Source organism: Macadamia integrifolia, chromosome 9 (genome assembly GCF_013358625.1).
Source record: "Macadamia integrifolia cultivar HAES 741 chromosome 9, SCU_Mint_v3, whole genome shotgun sequence".
Lineage (NCBI taxonomy): Eukaryota > Viridiplantae > Streptophyta > Magnoliopsida > Proteales > Proteaceae > Macadamia > Macadamia integrifolia.
In genome coordinates this window covers 39,699,050-39,705,928 of record NC_056565.1, presented here as the reverse complement: position 1 = coordinate 39,705,928, position 6,879 = coordinate 39,699,050, and positions in this window count along the sequence as shown.

Below are 6,879 nucleotides of genomic sequence, written 5' to 3'. Positions count from 1 at the left end.
TCCCTCACAGGGTGAAAGAGATGGTTGATGATACCTATCTGTGTCGGCTGGCCCTTTTAGTGGGGGCCCTGATGGAGAGGTGGTGGCCAAGTACTCACAATTTTCACCTTCCTATTGGCGAGATCACCATTATGCCTATATGCTTCTATGCCTTGACGAGCATTCCATTTGGGGGTAGAACCATTACCCTACCCACTGGATTCCCAACTGCCAGGGAGTTCACAGGTCTGACTAGTATCACCATTAAAGCCGGCCAGACGTGCATCCGCCTTGGGGAGATTAGTGCTCGATGTTGGAAGTTGGCCTGGGTGAGAATCCAGGCAACATGTCTCAGATAGCATGTTCCTTCCTGCTGTTTGCCATGGGTAGGTGCCTCTTCATTGACCTCCGAGGGGGAGTAGATATTTGCCTGGTATTCTTCCTCAAAGATCTTCGCATATTAGATACCTGGGACTAGGGCGGGGCCACCTATGTATATCTCTTGCGGTCCCTGGACCTGCTGTCCTATGAGGATAGGGGCCTCAAGGGGGCAGGCTACATCATCCAGATAACTTTCCTTCTTATATCTATTTTCTTTTAGTCATTTGGTTGGCACTTTCTTACTTTGATTTCTTGAAACAGCCCTAGTGTTTTGAGCATCTGGGAGCCATAGCCCCTAAACTGAGGGATCCTGAGACATTCTCCTTCCCTCTGGCCATAAAATGGGGAGATAACTAGGTGGTCCAGGCCCGATGCCATCCTCTGGGGACCACCGCTCGTTCTCTTTTGAATGATCTCACTGAGGTATACCATGTCTAATATTGAAATTCTATTTGCCTAATGCTATACTTTCCCTTCCTTGGTTTTGCAGGCTACTTGGAGACCATTCCATGACCTTGTGTTTTTGGATTCTGAGAGAGTCGACTGGGTTCATCAACTGCCTGAGAATTGAGTCCTTTTCTAGGGCCTGCGGTGCCATGCTTGGTACTTAGGAGAGAGAGTAGTACCCCAGTGGTCAGACATTGATCCATGTCCTTCTCCTGGTCTTCCTCCACCCACTATGCAATGTCCAGAGATTGTCCTTGCAGACAAGATGAAGTACTTGGCTAACTAAGTATGGGAGGACTCCTTTCTTATCCGGATAGGGACTACGGAGCCTTCCTGGAGGAAGAGACAGTGTGCACTCCCTTCAGTCCCAATGGTCCAGTGGTATGTTGCCCTTTCTTAAGTATTTCCTACAGATTCTTCCTTGTTTTGGTCATGACTAATGTTCTTTCAGGGGAGAGTGAGATGTGTAGATCCTTCTACTATTCGGTCGCATGCCAGTGCTACCGATCCTTCATAAATAGGGCCCTCTACCAGTGCCGATGGGTCTCTCAGAGTTGCTAACGTCCCCTTTCGTGGCTTCCCTACCTGGACCTATCCCAACGCGGCCAACCCCAGTCTCCCTCATCTTCTGGAGCCAAACACAGATGTAGACGCCTCCCCTAGGTTGCCTATTCCTTATGATTATGTGAGTATCTAATCATTTTCCAATTAACTTCTGACTTCCTTTGGCTGATATGCTCTTTCTTAGGTGTCCCCAGAGGTCTCTGCTGAGATTAAGAGGATGCACTATGGCTTGTGCGAGGTGATAGTTACAAAGGATCAAGAGATTGCTCAGCAGGGTGCACTGATTGAGGACCTGACCCAGAGGCTGGAGGAGGTTGGAGTAGCATCTGTGGACTCCACGGTGCCTTAGGAGGATGGTTCAGAGTACGGTTCAGATGATGGCTTTTGACCCATGGGGATTTCTTCCTGTATTTCCTGCAAACACAAACATATGGATATTTTCTTTCTTTTTTCTTTTTCCCTCCCCTTGTTTGTTTATTATTTCATTTCAGCATCTCCATAAAAACTTACTTTTGGCACAAAGAAAATCTTTCTTTTTTTTTTTTTGTTTGTTTGTTTGCAATGCTTAGGCACAATCAATTCCATAACTCAAGTCAGAAATGGAATAATCGGGATGACACAAAAATCCACATACTTCCTCATTCATTTCCAAGTGAATTAATTGAAAAGGGGGACCACTTTCCTACCACAAGCATGATAAGTGAATAACAAGTTGGGGAGACAATTCTTAAGGTGGGTGAAAGTTCATTAACTCTTCTGGATCTGTCTCCTCGAGCCCGTATTGTCGGCTGATGTACATAGGCAAATAAAAGGACGTGTGTGTTAATCCCATCAGTCTGACATAGTTGTTGCCAGGGGTCTTCATCAAAAAATCTTCTTATGGCTTCCCTAGGCACCTCCATGCGATATCCTGCATAGTCCTTTCCTGTAAGTACTTCTTCCATTCGGTGATAAAGTCGAATTCTGGAACTTCTCTTATCCCGGTAACAAAAAACTCCAAGTGGGCTTCCCCTTAATGATGTGGTGAGCTTTAATTTCTCGAGGAGCCAAATCTGAAAAATAGAAGGACTCCTCTGATATTGATTGAGTCTGAATCTATAGCCATAGCTCATGTCATGAAATCCCTTGAATGTTTCTCCAAGAACCATAGGGACAATGTCACCTCCCTTCTTCAACTATTTTACTACCTCTATCAAAACAAATGGTGCACCATCCTTAGGAGTATGGAGAACATAACGAGCTATCATGCAAAGTAAATAAGCATCCAGGGATCGCTGCTAATGGATTCCTCCCATCGATGGATATTGGATGAAGATCTGAGCCACCTTCAAAATGTCCATCTTCCCATATCTGACAAACTGCTTTACTTCTTCTTTTTTCCATCCAAAGAAATCCTGAATTTCCTCTAAGCAATCTTTTTTAAACTACCTTTGGGTGGAGATAGCATACAAACCAAAAATTCTTCAAGAGTTGGAAAAATCTCCGCTAATCCAAACCGAAATACATGCAAGTTGGCATCCCAATGTTGAGGCACCTGTCGGAGCAATTTGTGATGTAGGTTCAGACATCCAATCTAACCTAAAAATGACACATTCAAGGATTCTAGCAATCCTGGTGCCCACATATTTATGTCTAAGGTCCATTTCCTCAACGTCTCATCCAACAAGCCCATGAATTTTCCTGAAGCCAATACAAACAATGAGATATAATGATTTATCAAAGCATTACTCATTAGCTAATGATTCAAACAGGCCTTTACCACTGTTGCATCAAGCTCTTCTACTTTTCTTTTGACTTTGACTAATCAATGGGGGAGAATAAACTGGCCTTGATATACCATAGGTGCCGGGTGGCGATTTCTTTTAGGGAATAGAATCCTGGATAAGAATGGACAGACCATAGGTGAATGACAGATACCTAATGGCCTTGCATATCAAATGGTGATTCTTAGGGGATAGAATCATGGGTAAGAAGTGACAGACCAATGGGTGAACAATTGATACCTAATGGCCTTTCATACCAAATGGCGACTCTTGGGGGACACAAACAATGATGATCTTTTAAGGTAATTTGATTATTAATCAAGGAATCGATTTATTGTCTTTAGATGGTTGAGACAGCACTTGCACATGTCAAGTTGCCTACGTATCCATCGAAAGGAATCAGGTCTGACGTAGTTCAGGCTATTCACCCTTTCAGACATAATATTTCTTGAGTTGATCCATGTTAACCAGTCTGGGTATTTCTTTTATGTTGTGATCTACGAGTTTCACAGCTTTACTTGCTAGAATTTCTTTGATAGTGAATGGGCCGCTCCAATTGGGCTTGAATTTTCTTCTTGGGTCATGAATTGGGGCTCCTTGTTCTCGATGAACAAGTTCCCCTACTTTTATGTGATGGGGCTTTACATTCTTGTTAAAGGCCTTAGCCATTCTCAATTGATATTTCTTCAGATTATCCATGGATTTCATGTGCCTTTCATCAAGAAAGTTAAGCTCGTCATGTCTGGCCTTCACCCATTCTCTTTTAGGTAGCTGACTATCAAGAAGCACCCTTTGGGATGGTACCAGGATTTCCACAGGTAGAACTGCCTCAACCCCATATACCAAAGAGAAACGGGTTGCCCCTATCGAGGATAGTACAGAAGTCCGGTATGCCCATAAGGCAAAGGGTAACTTATCAGCCGAACCCTTGTGTGTTTCCGCCATTTTCTACTGAATGACTTTGATATTCTTGTTAGCTGCTTCTACTACTCCATTAGTATGCAGTCTGTAAGTGGTAGAGTGATGCCTTCTGATACCGAATTTTGTGCAGATTTTATCTGTCTTGCCCCAAAAATGGGATCCTTGATCTGTTATCAATTCTTGAGGTACTCCATATCGAGAAATGATGTTTTTCTGGATGAACTTGGCCACCTCAGCAGATGTGAGGACTGCATAGGACTGAGCTTCTATCGACTTGGTGAAATAATCAATGGCTACCAAGATGAACTCATTGCCATTGGATGCTTTAAGGTTGACCTTTCCAATGATATCAATGCCCCAAGTGGAGAATGGCTAAGATGAATTGAGCGAATGCAACTCTATTGGCAGGATATATATGATCTTAGCAAATATCTGACACTTGTGGCATTTCTTGACGAAGTCCATGCAATCTGCTTCCATTGTGTTCTAGTAATATCCTAGCCTGAGGATCTTCTTAGATAACATCTTGGCATTCATGTGCGGTCCACAAAGACCTTGATGAATTTCTTCCATGATAGTTGTAGCTTGTTCCTCATCTATACACAACAACTGTATTCCGTCATAGGACCATTTGTATAATAGATCCTCCTAGAGAATAAATAGGGTGGCATATCTCTTCATAAACTTCTTTTCTCTATCAGTTTCTTCAACTGGATACATCCTTTTCCTGATAAAATCCACTATGTGAGCGAACCAAGATTGACCATCCACAATGAGAGAGTTCATTGTATTCTGATAAATGGGCCTACCTCTTTGTTCTACCAAGAATGGTCTGGCTCTAGCCATAGGGTTGCGCTCTACCATAGAAGCTAAGGTTGCAAGGGCATCAGCAAACCTGTTATTATCCCTCTGGAAGTATTCAAATGAAATCTTCTCAAAGTGTTCAATCACCTCTTCCAGGATGCTCTTGATATGGCTTCAGCTTCTCATCTCTGGTTTTTCACTTTCCCTGTGTCTGACAGATGACAATAGATGAATCAAAGTAAACCTTAATCTTTCACCGCAATGGTTAAAGCAGTTTCAAACCCCAAAACACAAGCTTTATACTCAGCAATGTTGTTGGTACAGGAGAAGTCGAGGCGAAATGATGAAGGTAAATAAAGGCCATCAAGAGTGACAAGCAATATTCTTGTGCCACATCCCTTCTGATTGGCTGCTCCATCAAAGAATAACTGCCATTCATTAATTGTATCTTCTTCCTCTACTGCTGTAATTTCTTCATCGGGAAAGGCATCATCCAAGGATCTTCCATCTTCTATGGGGTGAGCATCCAAATAATCAGTTATGGCCTACCCCCTGATAGATTTTTGAGTAACATAGGTGATGTCAAACTCTGATAGCAAAAGTAACGAACGGGCGATCCTTCATGTTAAGGCCGGTTTCTCGAAGAGATATTTAATGGGATCCATCTTTGAGATCAAATGTACCGGATAGGAAACCATGTAGTGTCGTAACCTTTTAGTTGCCCAAATCAATGCAGCACAAGTTCTTTCCAAAGATGTGTACTGGGTCTCATATTCCAGAAACTTCTTACTGAGGCAATATATGGGGTGCTCTACCCCCTTTTCTGTTTCCTTCTATGCTAGAAAAGAGCCCATGGAATATTCTCCCACTGACAGATACAACAAAAGTGGTTGTCCTTCCATTGGCGATGTCAATACTGGCTGGTTCATAAGGCACTTCTTGATCTTATCAAAGGCTTGTTGGCATTGGTCATTCCATTCCATGGACTGATCCTTCTTTAGCAGCTTGAAATTGGTTCATAGATTGTAGTCAACTGAGCTATGAATCGGCTAATATATTGGATGTGACCTAGAAATCCTCATATTTGCTTCTCAGTCTGAGGCATGGGCATTTCTTGAATTTCCATGATCTTGATAGGGTCAACTTCAATACCTCTTTCATTCACCAAAGAAGCTAACAACTTTCTCGCCATTGCCCCGAATACACACTTTTGAGGGTTCAACTTTAGCTGATACTTCTTGATTCTTTAAAAGAATCGCCTTAGTGCGGAAATATGCCCCTGTCGATCTTTTGATTTATTATCATGTCGTCCACATAGACTTCCACATCTTTATTCATCATGTCATGCAATATGACCATGACTGCTCTTTGATAGGTTGCCCTGGCATTCTTCAGCCCAAAAGGCATCACCTTGTAACAATAGGTTCCTCATGGAGTGGTGAAGGCTATTTTCTCACGATCCTCTGGGTACATGCTTATTTGGTTGTATCCCGAGAATCCATCCATAAATTATAACAAAGTATGCCCTACCGTATTATCCACCAATACATCGATGTGAGGTAATGGGAAGTCATCTTTAGGGCTTACTTTGTTAGGATCTCAGTAGTCTACGCACATTTGTACCTTTCCATCTTTTTTCGATACTGGTACAATATTATCCAACCATTGGGGGTACTTCACCACTTGTAAGAAACCCATATTCCATTGCCTCATAACTTCTTTTTTAATATTCTCACTCCATTTTGGCTTCATATCCTCGTAAGACCAAGCAAAGACCTCGACTAATTACTTCAGAAGATTACTCATCCGTTTTGCTTCTTTGCCATCGAGGGTGGTGCCAATTTTTACTTCTCGAAGGCATTGGTCGGTTCCTAGATTAATAACCCGAGTATCCTCATGGATGGGTTGGGCTTTCTTTGGTTTGCATTGCTTTATTAATTCTTCATATTTATTAAGATCGTCATCGAAAAAAGGAGGCAAATCATAGTCGGAATTAGAAATTTCATTCATGAAAGGAGTA